Source organism: Marmota flaviventris, chromosome 7 (genome assembly GCF_047511675.1).
Source record: "Marmota flaviventris isolate mMarFla1 chromosome 7, mMarFla1.hap1, whole genome shotgun sequence".
Lineage (NCBI taxonomy): Eukaryota > Metazoa > Chordata > Mammalia > Rodentia > Sciuridae > Marmota > Marmota flaviventris.
In genome coordinates, this window is record NC_092504.1 from 75,878,776 (window position 1) to 75,904,506 (window position 25,731).

At 38.0% G+C, this 25,731-nt stretch overlaps 2 pseudogenes; both read left to right on the top strand.

Moving 5' to 3' along the window:
• The first annotated feature begins 3,710 nt into the window (after window positions 1-3,710).
• LOC114082617 (olfactory receptor 2G3-like) lies at window positions 3,711-4,645 on the top strand (annotated as a pseudogene).
• Window positions 4,646-10,698: 6,053 nt separating this feature from the next.
• Window positions 10,699-11,635, top strand: LOC117794685 (olfactory receptor 10C1-like; annotated as a pseudogene).
• Window positions 11,636-25,731: the final 14,096 nt, after the last annotated feature.

Sequence of the window (25,731 nt, forward strand, 5' to 3'; positions counted from 1 at the left end):
TGGAAGGAAATGGACATATTGATAGATTCCTACACTTTGAACTGCTTGCAGAACTTGCCTGGACTATGTAACTATCATTTGGTGCAGCGAATTGTGGTAATGCTGGTATATCTTTGCTGATGGTGTCACTAGTGATGCAATTTTTATTTCCTTGCCAGCGCACCCCATGTTAATTGTGGTAGTGCTGACATATCTTTGCTGATGGTGTCACCAGTGATGCAATTTTTCCCAAGGAGCCGTCAATTGGCTTGGTGTTGTGGCATTTCTGTATCCTCCTCCCTTCTGCTAGTGATGGTCTAAAATTTGGGGGCCAATGGCTATATGCTGGACCGGTAGTCAGTGACGGGTATGATCCAATTGCAGTGGTATCAACCTAAGACAGGAGGCTGACACCTAGAGGTTAGTTCATCTGATGATTGATGACTGGTAAGGGCCATATGTTGAATTGGACAACCTACCAGGCACGGTCCTTAAGCCACATTGCTTGTTGTTTAATTAATCAGAAGGGGGGAGATGCTGGGAGCCATTAGCCAAGTAGGTATGACAATTTCCTTGCCAGTGTACCCCATGTTGCTGACATTTTGCAGTGACATTGAATGTAGGTGACCTTGCTCAAGGACCAGGGCGGATTAGGGTGTTCCTGGTTTAAGATAATTGGGTTTAGGGCATTCCCAGTTTAGGTTCCAGGTTTAAGGTTTAAGATTATTCCTGCTGGGAATAGGGCGTATCCTGCTGCCTGAGTTCCCCTTGAGTTCTCACGGGATTCAGACAGTATTTTTTGGGAGACAGAAGCCCAGTGGATGTGGATTTGGGCAGAGAACGTGGATTTCCCCAGAACGTGATTGTAGACGGCTGGTGTGAGTTCGGGAATAAAGAGTTGCTGTTTGAATCTACAAGCTGTGTGGTGGCTCGTGATTGTGTGCCCAGTCAGACTGCGGCATTTGTGCCCATCCAGACTGCGGCAGGATGATTTAATAATTTGTCCCAGTTTTCTATGACAGAAGAGAAGAACAACAGGACACACATAGAATGATTTCTGGGCAGACCTAAGAGGCCATTGGAAGAGAGACTTGGATTTTTAAAGGTGTTATTCCACAAAGTCATATGTTTATCTCCATCAAACCCAGTGCTTGTAAGAAATGAGGAGAAAAGCCCTGTAAAAATGTTCCAGGTCTGAGTTTTCAGGGTAGATGTAAAGAAAGGATAAGAGAAATTTTTAAGGTTCCAATGAAATTATCTGCCAATAAGATGTATTTACTGTGTATGTGTGTGTGTGTGTGTGTGTGTGTGATATTAGATTATTGATAGAAATGTAATATTAATATATTTAAAACAGAGTGACACAATATTGGGAGGTTATTAATGTAAAAGTTAAAATCCTTGTGGTTTTGTCTAGTTTAAACAGTACTGAAATGTAAGACTCTCTTTCAGAATGATCTCCTGGGACCATTGACTTTGGATACTATAGAGCCTGAGATTAATTGCCATATTGGGAGAGCTATGTCCCTGGGAACTTTTTTGATTCAATAGCCTGTGTCCTCTCCCAACCTCTCTTTATTTTCTGGTCTTCAGGGATCTCCAATCTCAAATAACAGTCCCTACAACCAATTCATGGGCCTCAGACATTGATTTATCACTTCAAGGTAAAAATTGTTATTGCTTTGTGGCTTAAATTTCCTCTTTTTTAAAAAAATGTGGTTATTGGGATGAAAAAAAATAAAAAAGCTTCTTCTCTTTTAATATATTCACTATTTTTTATGCCTTGATTTTATTTTTGACTTATTCTCATGATTCTTAACTTTTAATAATAAATTGAGATTTTGGATTCAAGTGATGTCCATCTGGGTAAAGGGAGATAATATGGAACACATGTAATTTCAGATTTTGCAGCAGAGTTAAATACAATTGTTCTATGGGCCTAAAATGAACACAATCTTACAAGTAAGGAACTTTCTCATGACCAGAATTAATCTCTCATTTTATTCTTTTGAGATTGTATATGTGTGAGAATGTGTGTTAAAATCTCTATTAAAAGTATCATTTGGCCAAGATGGGTAGATGCTATAAGCAGCATTAGAATGAGAGTGACATGTCTGAATTTATTTTATTGCATTGATAGAAGTAAAGTGAGAAAACTGAAAATTATGCATATATGTATTTTGGGGGTTTGTATGGATATGGATATGTATAAACATCTAGGCAATACCTTTTATGTATTTTACATATACATAAAATTATGCATATGTATATATATATATATATATATATATATATATATATATATATATATATATATCCTCCTTCATATTCTTTTTCATGTAGTGCTCCCCTTTCCCTATCTCTTGAGTGATCCCTCAAGGACTTGATGTTGTTATTTGGTGTCTCTCCCCCACCACTCCTTTGATTTCATTTTTACTGATTTTTGCTAAATATCATTTTATATGATAAGTTAAATTACTGTAAGGTATTACTTTTGACAATTATTTCACATATATTATTTCCATCATTATTTTTTACAATAAAAAATCACATGATATGAAATTATTAGGGAAAAATTTCAAGGCCTGAAAGATTTTTTCACATCCATGTAGAAAGTGTCTATTTGTCCTAAACAACAGGTATGGTTGTGGTATTTAGGTATATTAACTGAATGGGTGAATATATTTTAAACTTTTGCATTCATAAATGTTTGGAGTTTTTTAAAAGCTGCCCTTTAGCCTTTTGAAAAGTAAAAATTCTATGTAGGTTTTATGTACATTGAAGCATCTCTTTCATTCTTTAGATGTGCCCTCGTAGTAATAATCCCCACTCCCTCTTTCAGATTTAACCATGTTTTCATTGAACATTGCCTTTCCTAGTACCACACACCAAAAAAAAAAAAAATGAGGGTTTTGTTGAATGTGCTGCATGAACCTACATCCTCAATAAGCTTATGGAATAAATAAATTGACTAATCCCTAAAGGAAACATGCTTCTGATATTATGTGTCCACATTATTGAACAGTTAGATATAAATAATAATAATAATATGACTTTATTAACCAAATATTTACCATTTTAAAATAAAAAAGAATCTTTATAGTCTCTGCAACCCAACAGTCATTCATATAAACAAAATCATCAAAGAAGAATGCCTAACTCAAAATTTATGCTTGAAGACTGGAAATTTTATATATATATATATATATTTGGAGGAAATTATATATATAATCTATATCTGTATCTCTCTCTCTCTCTCTCTCTCTCTCTATATATATATATATATATATATATATATATATATATATATATATATATATAATTTGCTTATATTAAACATTTATTTTACTGAATTTTTCCATTTGATTTGAATGATTCTTCATAAGCTATTAATGAATTTAATGTATTTTTTTCTTTGGAATTTTCTTTCTTTCTCTGTATTTTTTTTCCTTCTGTGGAAGATTTTATCTCAACTTCTAATAGTTCTCTCTCAAGTAAAGCCTTTGTTTCCAGAGTAAGCTCCAGGTGCCTCTCTGAAGAAAGTCTTTAACAACATCTTCTGCAACTTTTGAAGGACACTGTACTGAAATTTATTCTGTGAGCCACTGTAATTTGTCTGAGTAAGGATTTCAAAGAGTTATTTTATAAAGTTTGATGTTGTCACTAGTGACCAACACATTATACTCTCTTTTTAATTCTTGTAATGTTTTTCTTCTTGTCTGAACAAGGTAATGGGCATGACCAATAGCAGTGCCAAAGAAGACTTCGTTCTGGTGGGCTTCTCAGACCAGCCCCAGCTGGAAAAGATACTCTTCGTGGCTGTTTTGATATCCTACCTTCTTACCTTGGTGAGAAATACACTAATTATTCTGGTTTCTTCCATAGACCCTAAACTCAAAATACCCATGTACTTTTTCCTTACTCACCTCTCCCTAGTGGACATCTGTTTTACCACCAGTATTGTCCCTCAGCTGTTGTGGAACCTCAAAGGACCAGCCAAGAGCATCACATCCCTGGGTTTTGCCATCCAGCTCTATGTCTCCCTAGCATTGGGATCCACTGGATGTGTTCTCCTGGCTGTGATGGCTTTTGACCACTATGCTGCAGTGTGCAGACCTCTACACTATACAGCTGTAATGAACACATGGTTGTGACAGGGTATGGCAGGGGTCACATGGCTGAATGGAGCATGAAATGATCTCATCCAGGGCACTGTCACCCTCTGGCTACCTCTCTGTGGACACCAGTGGCTTCATCATTTCTTCTGTGAAGTCCCCTCCATGATTAAGCTTGCATGTGTGGATATCCATGCCAATGAGATCCAGCTCTTCCTTGCTTCATTGGTCTTGCTCCTTTTGCCCTTGCCACTGATATTCATATCCTACGGACATATAGCCAAGGCAGTTATAAGCATCAAATCAGTGCAGCCTGGCACAAAGCCCTGGGGACATGTGGATCCCACTTGACAGTAGTATCCCTCTTCTATGGGAATATCACAGCCATCTACATCCAGCCTAACAGTTCCTATGCCCACACGTATGGGAAGTTCATCTCCCTCTTCTACACAGTCATCACCCCGACCCTCAATCCTCTCATTTATACCCTGAGGAACAAATAAGTCAAAGATGCACTAGGAAGAATATGCCACAGAGACTTACGTGCCTAAAAAATGAAGCAATGTACATCACAAGTCTCTTAAATATCATCTTGTATAATCTAGGACAATTCATAATAGCTAAACTGTGGATCCAAACTAGATGTCCTTCAATAGATGAATAAATAAAAAAATGTGGCAGATGTGCACAATGTATTTTACTCAGCAATAAGGGAGAATAAAATCATGGCATTTGCAGGTAAATGGATGGTGTTTGAGATGATAATGCTAAGTGAAGTTAACCAACCCCCACACAAAAGAAATGCCGAATGTTTTCTCTAATATAAGGAGGCTGACTCATGGTGGGGTAGGGAGGGGGAGCATGGGAGGAATAGAAGAATTCTAGATAGGGAAGAGGGGTGGGAGGGTAAGGAAGGGGGTAGGGGATTAGCAAGGATGGTGGAATGTGATGGACATCATTATACAAAGTACATGTATGAAGACACAAATTGGGTGTCAAAATACTTTACATACAAACAGAGATATGAAAAACTGTGGTATATATGTGTAATAAGAATTGTAATGTAATTTGCTGTCATTTATTTATTTATTTTTAAAAATTAATAATAAAAAATGTCCAAATCATAAACCTTTATAAATATTCTATAATATATTCTATAATTCTATATTCAGTATTTACAAAATATGAATCAGAATTTATTATTTCCCTAGGACTTGCTGATTAAAATTTTTTTAAAAAAAGACTCTCCTGAATGAAACATTGAATAAGCCCCCAAATCTAACAGGTTAGAAGGAGTTTAAACACCAGGACTATAAGTTCCTGGCAAAGACATTCTTTGGATACAGTTGACCATTTTCACTCTTCTTTAACTCAGGGGAAATGAATACAGGGAATCAGACGGCCTGGACTAAAACTGATAGATCTTGTACTTGGCATGGGGATGAGATGGTCCAGACTTCTATTCCTTGCTTTCCACAGGTATAATATGAGGAAAGTAGCAGCACAGGGAAAGTTTTCAAGGTCAGATTAAACAATACATTTAATAATCATGAAATGTCACTTTTGTATTGTCCAAATTAAGTAAATGGTAGTGATTTTTGTTGTTGTATTTTTTTTGTTGTTGTTATAGCTAGTGCTAAGAAAATGCACTAAATGTTCTTGAAACCAGACATCACAGAGTCTGACATTCAAAGTTAGTCAGAAATTTCTAACTATTTATAAATATTTAATAAATTATTGAGCATAAATTAATTAATTTTAATATAGATATTTAAGACATTTAACCTCAAAATGTCCTAAATATGAATTTCTGATGCTTTTCAGAATTAATTGCTGTCAGAGCATTATGTTTTGATAATATATCATGGAATTGATTGGTATATAAACAGTATATAAACATTGGTATATAAACATTGGTATATAAACATGTGATTAGCAAATAAAAATAAACAAAAAGACTAAAATAAATTAAATATTTGCATTGATTATTGCTGGATTGCAAAATATACTGAAAAAATTAGAACTTCTACTTTTTTATACTTTATAAATTGTTATGGAAAACATGAATTTTTATATTTGTTTTAACAAAAAAGTCTGCAATGAAATGTTTTATTATTTTTAATATACATGAGCTACATGTTTTTTAAATGGGGGCATGCCTTTGGGGTTTACATTTTCTCCCTGGTAAGCTCACTAGCGTTCGCTTCCCCCCCCCATCCCCGCTCTTGCTCCCTCTCTCTTTCTGTCTGCTGATTTCCTCCTTCTCTGATTTTCTACTCCACATCTTTACATCTTGCTGTTCTGCCTCACAATTTGGCCCAGGGCATTGGCCACATATGGGTTGAAACCTCTGAATCCATGAGCCCCAAAATAAACTTCCCCTACTGTAAAATTGTTCTTGTCAGGTCTCTTGGTCACAGTGGTGAAAAAGCTATTCACAACTCTTTCATTAGGGCAGTAATCCTACTCAGGAGGATTCCATCCTCATGAACATCCCAAAGGCCCCAACTCCAAATCCTACCACATTGAGAGTTAGGTTTCAACATATGAATTAGAAGGAGAAAGAAAATGTCTATATAATGTTATTCTATAGCAGCAAAGCAAGATGCCTTGTCTTGCCCTACAATGGATGAGACATCAACTTTGAAAACACAAAGTCTTTAAAGGGTGGTTTGACAGCTGGGATCCAGAGTCCTCTGGTTGGAATCATTATTCATATGTCAGGTATTGGTCTAGGATGATTTTTAATTTGTTTGCTCACTGATTGCCTCCTGTGGATTCCACATGTGCCTTGGTTCCTCACAGCATAATAGCATCAGAGTAGCTGGACTTCTTACATGGTAGGTAAGGGGGTCCAAGTGTAAATATTCCAAGACACAAGGCAGAAGTGGCAACACTTTTATTATCCAGCTTCAGAAATCACACATCATCCTATCCGTCTTGCTCTATGGGTTGAAATGATCAAAGCCCAAATGGATTTAAACAAATTAGGGGAAGTAGGTTCACTTTTTGATGGAGAAGAAGCAAGATGATATTGTAGAACAGTGTGCGGGTAAGAAAGACTTCTTACGGGTACCTTTAGAAAGTACAATCTTCCACAATCCCTTTGAAGTTAGGCATAGCTATGTGACATGCTCTGATCAGAAAAATGTAAATAATATAATTTAACTGATGATGATTGATTCCCCAACTCATTCCTTCATAGCAAATACAAAAGCAAATGTTAGTATGGTGAAGTCAAAAGATCAAAGTTACATGGAGCTTTGCATGGAGCACAGCTATGTTAATGGGTCATCTGAGCCCACAAGAGATTCTGTATGGTTAATAAATAATTGTTTTGTATTAAGCCACTAAAATTTTGATTTGCTTGCTCTTGCAGCAACATGCTACACTATCATATAACTATTGCCTGCTAATATAGTCCACTGCCCAAGTAATAGGAGAAAGAGTGTGAAATCTACACAGCCTCCACAGACAAGAACAGGATGATTATTTACAAAGACAAACATCCAAACATCCAGTAGAGCAGAGTCAAGGATATATATATATATATATATATATATATATATATATATATATATATATATATATATATATATATAATTTATTTATTTATTTTTTTTTGGATGAACCACTTTAAACAAACTTGCAGTAAGGATAACCCTTTGCCCTTAAATATGTTCTCCTCCAACTTTCTAAAGTCAAGTGTTCCTCAAAAATATTATTACACCCAAGAAATTTAATAGTGGTGCAATAAAATAAAGTCTACATTCAATTTCCTGTTTCAAAAGTCTTTTCTATTTGTTTTGTTTTTTCTTATGATCTGGGATCCAGACATGGGCCATGACATTTTATTGTCATTTTTTGGGGGCCTTCTTCAGTTAAGAATAATACTATCCTCAACTTTTGTTTTGAAGATAAAACAAAAGCCATTAATATTTTTGAAGAGTCTGGGTCCATTGTCTGCAGAATGTGCCATTAATTGGGTTTGTCTGATTATTTCCTATAATTATACTCAAGCTATAAACATCTTTGGCAATAATTCTACATATTTTATACTAATAGAATGTTTACCTGCCACAAAATATTCCAGAGTGTGCTACTATGTTCTCTTCCCTAAAACACGGATGCCCTCATTTTAAGCCATAAGAGGGTCTTACATTAGGAGCAGAAAACTCATAAACTGACAGGAAACAAGATTTCTGATGACCTCTTAGATCAAAGTAGCCATATTGTTTTGAAATGCAGAGCTTCAGACAATAAAGTGGGACAAACATTTTTATCCTCTTTTTTTATTTTTGGTGCAATATAGTACATATAACTATAATATGTAGTGAGGGGTTTTAATAGTGATAGATGTGTTTGTGTGTTTGTATGTGTGTGTCCTGTGTGTATATGTGTGTGTGCTGGACACACACACACACACACACACATACACACACATGCTAGGCAAATGCTCTTATCACTGAACTACTTCCCCAGTCCTAATTTTCATCCTCTTTGAGCCACTGGTATTTCTATTACTTTTAGCCAAACCTAATAAAACAGATGATGTAAAGAAAACTAAGTGGGAGATCTAATATAAGCAAATCCCAAAGTTATAGGTACAGGAACATATAAATTAGCTCATTTTTAAACCAGTTTGAGTTTGAGGCTTATTATTGTAACAGTTGTTACATGTCTTAGAAACATCTTTTCTGATGCAGAATTTATCAAATGTAGGAAAGTGTGTAAGAACACAAAGAAACAGATCAAAAATTAAATTGAAAATCTAATAATGTAAAGATGACACTTGTATAATAAGTGAAAAAAATCCAAGCAAGAAAAATTCAGGACCAGTTTTCAAGAAAATAACAATTATCAATCAGCTCACTAGTCAAAATATGTTTATGTATCGTCTATATTCTTAATTCTATGAAAAATAACTGAAATACATGAGATTCTGTGTATAGCTAAAAATAAATTTATTATTAAACTATATCAAATTCCATAAGATAGGTAAAATGACATTATTACTTTTTGTAGGTGTAGTAGGACATTGACAGTGAGAGAAAAAATTTTGAGAAAGGAAAAGAACATAAAAAAGATCAACCCAGAGATATTATGGGAGAGTTAAAAGAAACCAATATTCCTGGACATTGTCTCTGAAATATTCTTGACAGGTCATCCTATACTTTTGGTGATCTAAGGAACTAACTCTAAAATAACAGATTAATTAGTTATTTCCCATTGGAAAGTCAAGTATACTTGGAGACTCAGGTCCTCAGAGACCTTACGGAGACACCAAACCTACGATTATGTTTCTCACGAGGATCTGCTATGTAAAGAGAGGATAAAATAAGCAAGTTATCAAATGCTACCTGCCTTTAGACTAGTTATTTCTCCAAACAGAGAAACACTATTCCAACAATATCCTGGAAAACACTGAACAACATGGAATAAACCAGAGATTCTCAACTGCAAAAGGATATCAATGTGTGCACTTGTATTTCTAATATGCATTCTTAAATATGGTTATTTTGCACAGAATTTTGATTTATGTATCTATTTGTCTGTGTCTTTCCATGTTAATATTTCTATGTTAAATGAGTTTTGACTTTCATTGTTATCTGTAGTTTGCATTTGTATACAGTGTGTGTATTTGACTTTAAGTGAATCTAGCATCTGAGGATTTTAGGTTATTCTCCTGTGCTTATATTTAGAAACACAATATGTTAGTGTATGCATATGTAGAATTTATTTAAGTGGCCTGAGGATTTGTATATGTGGTATGATATAAAGGGATGAAGTTTGAGAGGCTGTAAGATGCAGAAATAAGCAACTGAGAAAGGTCTTGTTATCTCCTTCCAGAGCATTTTTTTAAACTAGAAATATCCTCTGGAAAACTGAACTACTCAACTGCCTTCAGGACCTTAAAAGAAATGATCTATCCAATCCCTTCTCTCCCCACTGAAAACCATGAAGTTCATCTCATGGTGAAATGATAGAAAAAGGCATCTGGTAACTGGAATAATAGCTGGAAAGGGGCAGGAAATAGAGAGGAAGAGGTGAACATTAGGCCAGAGAAAAGCCAAGTTGAGAGAAAAGAAAAACATGTGAAAAAAGGAAAAGAAAAAGAAAAAGCGTCAGGAGGGAGACAAATAGGAAAGGAAATCCTCTTTACTTGGAATGGGTTTTTTCATGTCCTGAACACAGAACAAAGTCTGGCTTTGAGCAGAAAAATATCTGCTGGGAGGGAAAATTCCATCCCCAGCCCTACAGCAAGGCTGGGAAATAGAGAAAAGGGTGTTAGAATGATCCAACACTTCACCCAGGAGAAACCAACCCAAATTCAATGCTTTATCTGAAGGTAGGCACCATCAGGAAGAGATCAAGGCAGCTGGTCTCAGAGAGACAAATATTTGCCCAGGGTTCCAAGAGTGGGCCAGGGTGGGGGCAGTTGGGCTGCCTCATTTCAAAGACACTGAAAGCCTAAAAGAAAGGGAGTTCCAGGGCTTTGATCCAATGCAGAGAGAGGTCATTTTTGACCTCCTCACTATTCTATACCGGTGGCGACTCTTCTTTGCCTTGTCTTTTTCTTCCCATCAAAAGGGATGTGAGCAGGATGAGCACGAACGCTTCCATGGTGGTAACTGAATTCGTTCTTGTAGGCTTCTCCTGCCTGGCGCACGTCCAGGGCTTGCTCTTCTCTCTCTTTCTCATGGTCTACCTGCTCACCGTCACAGGCAACCTCCTCATTGTGGCGCTGGTCTCAGGGGACCCTGCACTCCAGTCCCCCATGTACTTCTTCCTCCGAATCCTCTCCTCCTGGAGATTAGGGACACATCGGTCGGTGCCTATGCTGCTTCACCACCTCCTCACTGGTCAGCGCCACATCCCCCGCCGGGGCTGTGCCCTCCAGATGTTCTTTTTCCTCTTTTTTGGTGCCACCGAGTGTTACCTCCTGGTGGTCATGGCCTATGACCTCTATGCAGTAATCTGCGAGCCCCTCTGCTACCCGCTGCTGCTGAGCCACCAGGTGTGTCTGCAGCTCGCAGGCTCAGCTTGTGCCTGTGGAGCCATGGTGGGTCTTGGCCACACCTCCTTCATCTTCTCCTTTCCCTTCTGTGGCCCCAACGCCATCCCTCACTTCTTTTGTGAGATCCAGCCTGTCCTGCAGCTGGTGTGTGGAGACACTTCACTCAATGAATTACAGATTATCCTGGCTGCTGCCCTCATCATCCTCTGCCCCTTTGGCCTCATCTTGAGCTCCTATGGGCGTATCCTGGCTACTATCTTATGGATCCCATCTGCAGCTGGCCGCCACAAGGCCTTCTCCACTTGTTCCTCCCACCTGATCATGGTCTCCCTCTTCTATGGCACTGCCATCTTTCTATATTCGCCCAAAGGCCAGTTATGATCCAGCCACTGACCCTCTGCTGTCTCTCTTCTATCCTGTGATCACCCCTATCCTCAACCCCATCATCTATAACCTGAGGAACACTGATGTCAAAGCTGCCCTAAAGATAACCATCCAGAAAATGGGGCCTGCAGAGGTTTGACAAGGACAGCAACAATGATGACTGCAGCCAGGACCCCTAGTCAATCTCAAAACACCGAGGATCAAAGGAAGTGGTAGAGCAAAGGAGGCATGGGTGTCACCTAGGGGAGGACCACCCTGTCAAGAAGACAAACTTAGCCTTGAAGAACTACTTGGAGTCAAGCCCCTGAAGACCCCCTGATACTCACATAATCTAAACAAACATGAAATTCAAGAGAGAAGATCAATTTTACAAGCAGAAAAATCTGACAACTAAGAGAAAAGTTACAACCCCACCAGAATGCCAAGGTAATAAAATTTTCAGCAATGATCCTTAAAGTCATTTAACACTTTTATATTCTAGGGAAGGCATTTTTTTCATGGGAGTACTACTGGCTAATATGATAGCAATATGTAATCATCCCTAATAAAATCTATCACCAGGTAAAAAAACAAATCTCTTAAAAATTTTATTGGTGCATTATAATTTTATATATATATATATATATATATATATATATATATATATATATATATATATATATATATATATATTACCAAACTCTCTTGTCACATATTTAGACATGTACACAGTATGATTTGGTCTATTTCATTCATCAGTACTTTCAAATTGCCTCCTTTCCTCCCTTCCCAAGTCCCCTTCCGCTACTCTTTTGAGCTCTCATCCATCTTCATGAGATTCCACCAACCCCTTTCCTTTTTGTTTTCCTTTTTTCTCTCTAGCTTACACATCTGAGAGAAAGCCCTGAGACTGGCTTATTTCACTTAACATGACATCCTCAGATTCCAGCCATTTTCTTTGCAGAAGACATAATTTTGTTCCTTATGACTGAGTAGAATTCCATTGTGACTATATACCAAATTTTCTTTATCATTCACCCACTGACAAACACCTAGACTGGTTCCATACTTTGGTTATTGTGTACTTTGCTGCTATAAACATAGGTAAGCATGTATCACTATAGTATGCTGATTTTAATTGTTTTAGATAAATACTGTAGAGTGGTGTAGTTGGGTCATAGTCAATGTTCCCAGGCAAAAAGCAAATCTCCTAAGATGTGAAGAAGGGCCAGAAAAAAATCAATGAAGGTAAGTTCTTATGAAAATCAGCACGACACAGTGGTTAAGAGAATAGATTCTGATGTTAGATAGATTTGAATTCAATTTCTTCCAACAAGCAAATGATGCAATCTATTTGAGCCTTAATCTCCTTATGCATAAAATTGAAATAACAATGGAGTCTATTTCTTTGTGGTTTGTGAGAATTTATAGACTTGTAAGCACCAAGCTTAGTATCTGGCACAAACTAGTATCTCAAAAACTGTCTCAACAATGAGTCAGACAGATCAGCACAAAGGATAACATCCAGCTCACATTTCATTCCTTTGCTGGGGAAAGAAGGGTATTCTTTGTGTCAGTGGCACTGGGACCAATGAGACCCAAAGGAAGGTACAGAAAGAAGCTCCATACAACAAGACTATAGGAAACTGCCACACAGCACAAAGGTAAGCTAGAAACAACCAGGATAATGAAGAGCAAATATAACAGCAATGAAATGCAGTAGTCAGCGACCCTCAGAACAAATAAATAATCTGAACTAGTTAATTTTAAAAAAATGCCTTCAAACTTGGAATGGAACCACCATTTGACTGAGCTCTTCCACTCCTTTGTCTTACCCAAAGAACTTAAAATCAGCACACTACAGTGATGCAGATTGCATGAATGGTGTGACTCTACATCATGTACAACCAAAGAAATGAAAAGTTGTGCTCCATTTGTGTAAAAAGATAAAATTAAATTTTAAAAATGTAAAAAGTGAAAAAAATACCCTCAAGATGCAAGAATTCATTCATAATTTAAAGTATAACCCACATACTTTTCCGTATACCCAATACCTTTATTTTGTGCCATTGCTCTGTTTGACCCTGTGGTGAATACCAATTAAATACAGGGGGTGATTTTGCCCAGAAAGTCTTTTCTGATTGGAGAGAACATATTTATTCCTGTGAAAACTGTCAGAGAGCCACAAAAAGTAGAAATGCTGTACTCAAAACAAACATTAAAGAGAAGGGACATAAATGGTTACTCTTCCCTTCCAAGAGAGAAAACAGGGCATTCTCCACACTTATTTTATCAGAGTAAAACCTCAACATTATTGCTTTTCAGTATTTATCAAAACTCCCATAGATAGAAATGGCATTTAGGAAGAGTTGCCTATAGGACTGCTAAAACAATAAGCTTTTCCTCTAATCACTGAAAATCTAATCTCCAGGCTGAAGCAGACCATGGGAGAGCTGTATATTTAAAATGCATCATTTTTGCCTCCTAATTATCTCCAAGTACCCACCCTTGGTAGAAATATTCTTGCTCACAGGTGATTTGGCATTCTGCCACTGATTTCCATTGGTTGCCATTAGGAAAGCTTACAAGGAGCAACACTATGAAATTCTCAAGAGGAAAAGTTTATCCCACATCTCCACAGTAGAAATACCTGTACTTTTTAGGTCATATAAGCAATAACTTTTTTTCTTACTATTTTATGGAGGCATCATCAATATGTATAAATTGCACATACTTAAATGTAAATTTTGTGTTGTCTGTGTGTGCACTATGAAATCATCAAGTAATTGTGAAAGAACATACCAGCCTCCCCAAAGCTTTTCTCATGGCCTTACTTCCACCCTAACTGGCATTCCTCATTCCCAACAACCTTTGATCTGATTTTCATCACAATAGTCTGCCTTTTCTAGAGTTTTATAAAGGAATCTTTCAGTATATGTGTTACTGGAGACTGAAATGAGGACCTCACACATGTTAGACAAAGGACTCTAATGCTGAACTACATCCTCAGCCCTTTCATTTTTTTTAAGAAGAAGAAAAAGTTTATTTTGGGCTCATGGTTTCAGAGGTTCAGTTAGCCCTTTCATTTTGAGACAGGGCCTTGATAAATTGCTGAGGCTGGCCTTGAACTTGCTATCCTCCTGCTGCAGCCTCCCAAGTAGCTGGGATTGTAGATGCATTCCACTGCACCCAGCACTCTGACTTCTTTCACTCAATATAATTTTTTTGAGATTCATCCATGATGTGGTGTACAGCAGCTCATTTCTTTTCATTTCTAAGTGATATCTTGTTAGAATATTCCACAATTTGTCCATTCACCTGTTAATAGAAATTTAGATTGTTTCCAGTTTTTTTATTCTTACATATAAAGCTTCTATGACATTTGTGTACAAGTTCTGTATGCTTTCATTGCTCAAATGAATATACAGAAGTGGATGGCTGCATGCATCCATCCAGGAGGTATATGCCTAACCTTTAAAAAGAAAATAATCACTTGTTTCTCTTTGTGTGACAGCTACTAAGTTTATACCAGAATTTGCAACTTGTGCCCCCAAAATGTGCAGAATTCCTCAAACTACACTTTGAACTACTTACCTGGTTTCTGGCTCCACATTATTTTGTCTGTTCTTTTTTCTTTCTCTACTCTCCCCCATTATTTTTTCTACATATTTATGTAAGTCACATTAAAGTCTTTCTGGGACATGGCTTAGATCCAGCAGGCAAAAGAAAAAGAAAATGTAGGGGTTATTGTTGAATGGAGCAAGCCCTGGGTTAAGACTAAAGACCTGGATTGCAAGCTCCACTGTTACTAAAATTTTATGTGACCTAGAAGTAAATGCCATTCATTGCCTTCTGGTTTTCAGCAACATCATAAACAGAAGGGCTGAATTAAATGAGCTGTGTTGGGTTACAGCTCCACTGTTTTATGTTTACTTCCCCAAGAACCCTCTGCTTTTCATACCTGATTCTGTCACTGAGAACCAAAAAGAAGATTGTGATGAATGCTCTTCTACTACCCATACCAAGAGGTCTTGATCTAAGTTAATCCTAATATGTATATTCACTTGGTGCTTATGGCAAACTGCATTAGCAAGTTTCTAAATTCATAACTCTGATCCCAGCTCTAAAAGTGAAGCAGACAAGTTTCTGTTTCTTTTGTTTACAGAGATTTCAGTAAAGAGTCGATGTGTACATGCTCATCTGTAAAGACAAAGACACAGAGAGGAACCACTTATTAGAGGGATCTTTGGGTGACCAAGGTCCAACTCCCCACCAAAGTTGAGAGGGATCAAATAACACCTGTTCCAAATATACAGTGTGTTTTTGCACCATCTCTCTGGTAAATGTTCATCATATTTATGAGCTACATTGATCAGCCAGCATCTAATCTAGAAAATGCAGTATCTCAGATAGGGCCATCAGCTCAGGGCCTATATAATTTTTTGAGATTCATCCATGCTGTGGTGTATAACAGCTCATTCCTTTTCATTTCTAAGTGATATCTTGTTGGAATATACCACAATGTGTTCATTCACCTATTAATGGAGAATAGGTAAAAGCGGGAAAAGGGCTTATCAGCAGAATTGTGTTAGAATGCAGTCTCCTAAGGATATGGTGGATTTGTAAATCAGGCACATGTACCAGAAACATTAACATAGCAGCCTGACTAGGTTCCTAAATTCCACTTGTAAAAACTCTAAAAGCTCCTCTCTTTGCATCATTTTTTGTTATATTGCTTGATTTTTACTTTAGGAACTTATGAAAATGTGTGTTAACTTAACCATTTATCATTTACAGCTCAGTGGGAGAGGTCTAGAGACAAAGCATCACAAGACCTGGACCCCAGACTGGCAGGGGGGAATGGTGAGATACATGCCAAAGTCAAAAGAGTCTCAAAAGATGTGAAGGTAGTTAAGTCTGACTCTTCCCTGCCCCTGTAAACAATATAACTCCTTGGGAGGAGGTGGGACCTCATCTCTTCTTATGATTTCCTAAGCCTTCTCTGAATTTTCCCTGGGAAATTTTATAGATTAGACAATTTTATAGATCACCACCTATGGTTAGGGAGCATATTAGATACACCACTCTAGCTCTCCAAAACAGTTTGCATATTACAACACTATGATCATCTAGAATGGGGTGGGAACCATGGTGGTGGAGCTTGGTCTCAACTATTAACCTGTCATTATACTCTGCCTGTGGTCAACAAAAGTGATCCCTGACCAGGAGCAACAGCATCACCAGGGACTTAGAGATGCTCCTCAGGTGATACCTCAGACCTGCTGAATCAGAAATTCTGTGGGTAAGATCCACTTTAAAAAAATTTCAAAACTGCCTTAGGCCTTACCTACAGGAAACGTTGCCACAATGCTTGCCAGTACTATACAGCATGCAGTTTTTCAGTTTGGCCACATGGTGGCACCAAAACTACAATAATCCTGACATTTAGCAGTAAGGAGCAGTGTTATTAGTGTGTTAGGGCCTCAGACCAGAAATTGGTTTCTCAAAGTTCAGAAATAGAAATCCAACCTAAAAGTTTAGTAAACAATAGCTTTACACCCACCCCAAGACAGCACAGGAAAGTGTGACTGGTCCGAACAACTAATGGCCTCCTGCAATGACAAGCTTAATTAATGACTTTCTACTTCCAGTGGCAAAACAGCTCTGGCCCCACCCTCCAGGAGGTGGAGCCAGTGAAATATGGGAATACCTTCTCTCCTAGAAAGTCCAATTCTCCAGGTGAGAGACTGAGAGAAAGATGATGTTTCCACCTGCACTTTATCACTCCTGAGAACCTCCTCATGAGAAACGTCAAGTGCAGAAAGGAAGCTGAGGACATTACATCCCCCACCACCATCACCCTTCCTTGTTTGACTTCTATCCTGAGCCCCCAAGAAAGATAAGAAATGCATTTTGCTTTGCTTTATTTTTATTTCTAAACACCCAGACCCCCTACCATCTCCCAGTGGAAAATCTGAACAGGTAGTTCTTCAGTGAGAGAAGGGCAGAGTGCAAATATAATGAATATTCCATCCCCTAGATGCCTTAAGTTCAGAATGCCCCAACTTCATAAGTGAAAGTTGAAGGTTTGGGAAGAGAGAAGAGAGAGCAAAGTGATAAACTGATGCAAATGAGAATCCCTGAGCTACAACAGGTCAGAGGTCATTTTGGAGGTGAGAACATAAAGGGCAAAATGGGGACCATGATGTTCAATTTTAACATAACTCATGAAATAGACCAGAGGCTCCAATAAGCCAATATGGGGTAGGAGATATAAACTCTAAAGAGGGTAAGATGAATTTTGGGTAATGAGAAAACTATAAAATAGGAGGCTTTTCCCCAGACCCATACTACTTGCTATACTTTTGCTCCATATCTTCAGCTCCTTCTTCCCTGGAGAACCAATTCTTCTGGGAGCAAAGGGAGAGACCCTGGAGAGGCAAGAACAGAAAAGGACTGAGCACCAGAAACACCAGTTAGTCAGCTTCCATCCCTGGAAAGGTATCTATAGAAAATCGACTTGAGCTCCCCTACTGCACTCCCATTCTACTGGGATCATGTCTTCTCTTGACCAGTACCGCAGAGGAAAGGTGAAGCCCAGGAAGAGTGGAGTCTGGAGAGGGTCGCTCCTATGCAGCCCCAGCTGAGGGCCAGGCCAGCCCTCCAGGTGTCATCCCAGGATGCAGCTTCCATTGCAAGATGATGCTTTTCTTCTGACTGAAGCTCGCGCCGCACACTGCGCAGCCGATATGGCTTCTCACCAGTATGGAGCTTGTGGTGCCAAAGGACTTTGGAACCGCTGCTTAAGTCCTCATAGCAGCAACCCTAGTAATAGAGGCGCTCGCCTGTGTGCTTCCTCTGTGGACCATGAGGTGCCATTGATGGTTGAAGTTTCCCCGGCGAACCCAGCATTTGTAAGGCCCTTCCCTGGTGTGGATGCCAGTGATTGACCAGAGTGTGTCTGAGAGGAAAAGTACTTGCCGCACTGCACTCGTTGAACCGGTAGGGGCCACTCCCCATGTGTACCCTCAGGTGCGTGAGTACACACAGTGGGTGCAGCGGAACCGCCTGACCACTCACGGATGTGGACATGCTGGTGCCTGGCCAGGTCAACACTGTGGCTGAAGCTACAGTTACACTGCGGGTCCAGGAAGGGTCGCTCACGTGCGTGAGTTGGTGGTGTGTCTGGTCCGAATTCCAACTCTTATGCTGATGGCACTGCGCACATTGGAAGGGCTTCCCTGCACTGTGACATCACCGGTGGCAGTTGAGGGTGGAGTGGTAGTTGAAGGTCTTGCCGCTCAGATGGCTCTGGTAAGGATTGAGCTGGTCTGGGGGGGAAGGGGTTGCCTGGGACAGTTGGTGGCCACACAAGGAATCAGCTCCTTACCCTCTGAGGTGTTTTAGCACGCCTTATCCGGATGCTTCCCGGAGGTCTCAAGCCCCACGGACATGGCTGTAGAAAGGTCCCTAGCCTCCCTTGGCAGGGTTGAGATTACAGTTATGTCATCTGCTGGGGGAAAGCAGACGCCAGAGTTAGAGATGGGTGAGAAGGGCCTGGAGTGCATATCAGATTTGTGCCCTAATGTCTTGGCTACCATCAACCCATTGGTAAGTTATTCAGTATTTTTAGCCTTTCCCCTTATCTATAAAAGAAAAGAAAAAAGGACATACTAGGTCTGTTAGGATGACTAAGTAGCTGCTTAACAAATATTTGCTGAATGGAATGCCTGAAAAGTAGAAGGATACACACATTCAAGATTTCTACAATTACTTCAAATTCAATGATCTGGCTTCTCACCAGAAATGCATACAATTCAAAAACAAAATAAATTGAGGTTATTTCCCCCTTGGATTCAGTAGATTTATGTGCCTAAGTCAATCTTTTTCATAATTATTTTCAGGGGTGGGGGTAACAAGGACTCCAGAATGGCTGAGTGAAGCACTTAACAAATACTTCTACCAAAGCTGTAAAGATTTGTCAAGAACAACTATGCAAGGACCCTGGAAATTGTCCAGAGGCATCCCACAAATTAGGAAGCATTCATTCCAGAACATTTCTAGAACCTCAGCAAGAACAGTTAAATGCTCCAGCATTTTAACCTGAAGTTTCTCCCATTGTCCATCTATCCAACTCTCTGTCCCCAAAGTTGTGCCAGGAAAGGACCGGCCATGAAGATCAGCAATAAAAGGGCTGACTTTAATTGGAACAGAAAGAAAATTCAAGCCCAAGGAATTGTCAAAAAATAGCATCCCAGCAGTTCTGGAGGCTGAGACAGGAGGATTGCTAGTTCAAAGCCAGCTGTAGCAATTTAGTGAGGCCCTAGTCAACTCAGTGAGACCTTGTCTGTAAATAAAACACAAAATAGGGCTGGGAGTATGGTTTAGTGGTTGAGAGCCTCTGAGTTCAATCCCCAGTATCCCCTGCTCCCCCCCAAAAAAAAACCAAAACAAAACAAAACAAAACAAACAACAACAAAAAAAACTATAGCTATCTCTGTATTGATTAATCAGGAAAGTCCTGCATGTCCGCTAGTCAGAAATCAAAACACTGAAGAGCAACAAACCTTCAGTCTAAGCAGATGTAATAGGAGGATGTAGAGAATAAGGTATCCATTGTAGGTCTGGATAAGATTCCATATATCCTTCATGATCTAAAAAGCTGTACTCCTGTGAAAGGCTATATACACTACCCAGCTACTCAACTCAGGCTGAATATGAGTTCTAACACATACAGAAAGTAAGAGCCTAGACAAACTTGCAAAATGATGGAACTTTGAATGCATTCTCTATGTCACACCGATCCATCAATAAAGGGTAGAAGACTCACTAGCTCCAGATGTTTAAGCACAGCCTCTAACTAATAAACTGTTTTGACCCATGAATAACCTCTAATAAGGTTAAAAATGAAAACAAGAATTTAAAAATTCTGTGGCCAATACTGAAGGTTAAAGAGACCCTACAAAATTAGTCCAGGCAAGTTTCTGAACAAATAAACAAGCAGCAGCACCAGCCATTGTTGGACGGAATCAGAATTCAGATTTGCTACTTTATCTAAAATGTCTAGTAAATAACAAAAAATTAAGAGAAAGGCAAACAAGTAAAAAAGTGTGACCCATATTAAGAAAATAACAATAGAAACTGCCTCTGAGGATGCCCAAATGATAGCTATAAAAGTCAAAGACTTCAAAAAATATAAATATATTTTAAAAAGTAAAGATAGAAGAATTAAAATATGATGACAAAGACTTCTCAGAAACTATAAACAAGGACATAAATCACCACAAAAGAAGCAAATGGAAATTCTGGAATTGAAAAGTATAGTGCAATGAAAAATTCACTAGAAGAGCCCTACAACAAAGATAAAAGAAAGAATAAGCATATCTTAAGACAGATCAATATTAATTATCCAACTGGCACAGTAAGGAAATGCAAAATGAACAAGGCCTCAAAAATAAAGGTGGGACACCATCAAGCATAAAACAAACATAACAGGAAGATTAGCAAAAGAGAAAGAGAAATATTTGAAATATAATGACTACAAATACAAATGTTTGATGAAAAAGAATGAATTTATGCATCCAAGAAGCTCAGTGAACTCCACTAGGATAAGCACAAATGAAACCCAGATCTAGTAGTATGTACACTAGTAATCCCAGCAACTTGGGAGGCTGAAACAGGAGGACTTCAGTTCCAGATCTGCCTGAGCAATTCAGTGAAACTTTGTCTCAAAATAAAAAATAAAAAGCATTTGGGGTTGTAGCTCACTGGTAGAACACCCTTTGTGTCCAATTTCCAGTACTGAAAACATAAAAAGTGAATACATCAGGATTAAAAATTATAGATATATAAAACATATACAAACATAACTATAGTCTCCCAAAATACATGAAGAAAAACTTGATAAAATAGAGGGGAAACAATTCAACAACGTTTGGCAAGTAAAAACATCCCCCTATCAATACTGGATAAAACAGGGCTGTGGTTGTGGCTCAGGGGTAGAGTGTTTGCATGAGGCACTGGGTTTGATCCTCAGCACCACATAAAATAAAGATATTGTGTCCACCTATAACTTAAAAAATTTTTTAAAAATACTGTATAAAACAATAAGATGAAAAAACAACAAGGATTTATAACAGCACTTGACCTCACTGACAAAAAATCACTCCATAAAAGAGCAATATATATATATTTTTCTCAAGGGCACTTAGAGCTATAACTAAAACTTTTCTAGAAAACATAAGAGGAAATATTTCAGGACTAAGTTTGGGCAACTATTTCTCAGATTTGACACTAAAAGCAATAAATGAAAAAAGAAATTGATAAGTTTGATCTTCATTCAATTTAAAACCTTTCCCCAAAACATTGAAAAACGACAAGGTAAGCTACAGACTGGAGTAAATGTCTACAAATTATATGTTGGATAATTTTTATTCAAAATATGAAGAACCTCTTGCAACTTACTAACAAATGACCCTATTATAAAATGGGCCAAAGATTTGAATAGACACTTCCTTAAAGAAAATATGCAAATGGCTAAAAAGCACACAGAAAAATGCTCAGCATCATTAGTCACTAGGAAAATGAAAACTAAAACCGCAATGAGAAATTAAAGATTTCTAAATAAAACTAAAGCCATCAAGCCACTTAACACGTGCTGGCAAGGATGTGGAGAAACTGAATCCTCACACATTACTGGAAAAAAATATAAAATGATGCAGCTACTTTGGAAACAGTTTGGCAGTATCTTAAAAGGTATTACTCTACTTTTTAAGAAGTGCCAAGAAAAGACAAATTCATACAAACAGACAGTAAAATAGTAACTGCCTGAGGCCTTGGGTAAAAAATGAAGAGTAAATGCAAATGATCAAAATATCTTTTGAGCATGATGAAAACACTTTAATATTAGATTGTTCTGATGATTTGCAACTCCTTTAAGTTTACTAAAAATCACTGAATTGTTTACTTGAAATGGGTGAGTTTCATGATATATAGGTTATATACTGCAACAAAATTATTTGTTATAGTTTAAATATGAGGTGTCCCTCAAAAGCTCCTGTTAATGCAGGAATATTTGATGGTGAAATGATTCAATTATGAGAGCTCCTAGTTTGAATGAACTGACTGGGTGGTATCTGGAGCCAGGGTGTATATAGCTAGAGGAGGTGGGTCCCTGGAAGAGTGCTCTGGGGGGTAAATCTTCCCTATTGCACCTGTACCTTGCCACCCCCCCACACACACACACACACAGCCTGCTTACAGACCACACCATGAGCTGAGCAGCTTTCCTCCTCTGGGCATATGCTGCCTGTCCTTGGGCTCAGAGCAGTGAGTTTAAATAAAATTTTCCTCCTCTAAGTTGTTCTTGTAGGTGTTTTGATCACATTAACAAAAAGCTAACTAAAACACTATTTTTAAAAATTATTTCTAAGGTCCATTTTTCTTCTAACATTTCATGACTTCAGGCAGTAAAATGTATTTACAGGACACAAGTTGTCTAGATGGTGTTTTTTGATGGGTGGATTGGCCTGCAATATGGAATGGTAAGGAGATGTCAGCTAATGATTCAAACACATATAATCCAGGAATTGATGCATGCACACATAAACATTAAAAACTGATGCAATTTTTCCAGATCATCACAGTTAAAAGCAGTGATGAAGTATCTAAAGCCAGAACCTGATGCAGATTGTTTGCTCTTATACAAAGTAGGAGATAAATTCAGTTCGAACTTGGAAGAAAGATTTTTCATGGCACACTCTTTCTTACAAGTTGCACCACAGTCAGCTGTAGCTCATGTTTAATAAGGGCAGAAGTAATACAGCTTCAAAGATGAAAGCTCAGCTTCTAGAGTCAGACTCTCAACTCTATCACTAACTAGTTCTGTGATCTCCAGAAAGAATTGTATCTCTTTTACACCTCCTTGTCCTACCTGAAAAATAGGATTAAGATGATAATATCTAACTCATAAACTTACAAAATAGTTCCAAATTTATGAATTAATATGCTTAAGAACAATTCTTCACAGATAGTAAATACTATACAATCTTGGCTCTTACTTTGATTCTAAACCATGTTGAGATATGACATGCTGATAAGATATCCTGAAAAAGGCCTTGGGCCAATTGATGTTTCCTTTAAAAGCATGATGGGTTTTGAATTCTTCTAAACCTATGAGCTCTGGGAGTCCCAATCAAAAATGAGGCAGAAACATATAACTATACACAGTTATACATATAACTATAACATGCATAAATAATGACCAAATGAACAGATCTCTTTCATAGGCAAGCAGGCAATGTCTGTGATGTGAGTAACTTTTGACTGTTTCAAAATAAGGTAGCATCTAGTGTATGACCTCCTCTTCCTTAGCATGAGGCACAGACACATGATGAAAGGATTCATGCACACACAAGTACCTTGTAGAAGGATAATCTACATATTTACCATTCATTAATTAGGATCTCAGTTGTGTGTAGCAAATGAACCTGCCATGCTACTGCCAGGGACCAATGGGAGGCCAATAAGTGCCCAAAATACCAAGGACACCTACTGCTATCCAGAAGCCACATCACCACATGACCTGCCAATGACAACACCAGATTATTCTGGTTCCATTGTCTCACAATAGAAGGAACTTTTCCCCAAATTTCTGCCAACTCTTATTAAATGAACTCATGTGGGCTTTAAAACACCAAGGTGTCAAAAAAATACTGAGTTTAGAATATAATGATTATATACACTTTTTTAAAAAACTGGTCTTACTAGACACTGAATTTAAAGAGCCTCAGAAGTTGACTGAGGTTCCAGTCCTCCTCCTGTCATTCTCAAATTCTCATTTTTAAAGACATTTTTGGCTGCATAAAAAAGATGCTATTGCTAGACATATGTTGATTTTAAAAGTCTGAGGATCACAAAATATAAAGACAAGTTGTATTTGGTTAAGTGGGATTATGGGTGTTTTAATTAAATTTTTCCCTTTTTTATTTTGCAAGTTTTCTACAATGAATAAAAGTCACATTTGTAATCAGAAAAAGAATTTAAGTTGATAGAGCTCAGTGGTATAGAATTAAAGTAAGAGCCAACATTTTATAGTATTTACTATCTGTGAGCTCAGTGGTAGATCCCTTGTCTAGTATGTAGGAGGACCATGGATTCAGTTTGGTTTTGTTATTTTGCTCAATGTGAAAAGGCCACTGATCACAGGCTTGGGTGCTGTGGCAAGGTCAAGTTGTTCTAAAATTTTTTAAATGCTTTCTCTTCCCATCACAAATTGGTAACAAACAATTCACAGAGTAGCACTAGCCCACAGACCACACTTTAAAAAGCACTACTCTAGTCAGGAATGTGATGTATGCCTATAATCCCAGAGACTTGGGAGGCTGAAGTAGGAGCATTGCAAATTCAAGAACAGTCTGGGCAACTTGGTGAGGCCTTGTCTCAAAATAAAAATATAAAAGAGCTGGGGATGTAGTTAAGTGGCAAAAGGTGTCTGGGTTCCATAATAATAAAGGCCTTGTAGCTTTTCACAGGTAAAATCTCCAATGCAATGTTTAAAAACTCCACAGTCAAAAAATAGAACTGATCAGAAAAACATTAACCTAGGTCTGTATGAGCTCAAAAAATAAAATAGAACTTCATGATGTGGGAAAAGGCAATAATAAAATAGATATTGAAAAAAGCAGCCTGGTTACCACCTGGGTTTGACTCTTCTTTGGATATCCCATCCTTCTTCCTGTAACTTGCATGTGAGTCTGATGGTATTGCCACAAGTAAGCCCCAAGGTTTTTTACATTTGAAATAGGCCTTAAATAGTGTTCATTATTCATTAGCCTCCAGGTGTGGGAGAATCACTGTCCCAGATGTGAGAATATCAGCTGTTATGGATTTGAGCCAAGTCATCTTCTTTTTGGTCTGTGGAAATCGATTTAGTTAGTCTTTCTGGAATCCAAATCAGCTGCTGTTCTCCCTGTGGAAACACACAAACAGATCCCCGACTCCAGACAATCACTGGGTCAGGACATTTCCATTGTCCTGTTAGAATATCCTTCCAAAGCACCTTAGGCTTATGTACACTTTTTGGACACATATGCCTTTCTGCAGCACTAAACCCTGATGAATCCAAATTTAAAAAGTTTAGAGTAAAAAGGTTATTTTAAGTTTATCTTTGGGGGATATATACCCCTTTCCAATTCCCTCTTTTTGCTTTAATAAGTACATTTTAATAGTTTGATGAGCTCTTTCAACTATGCCTTG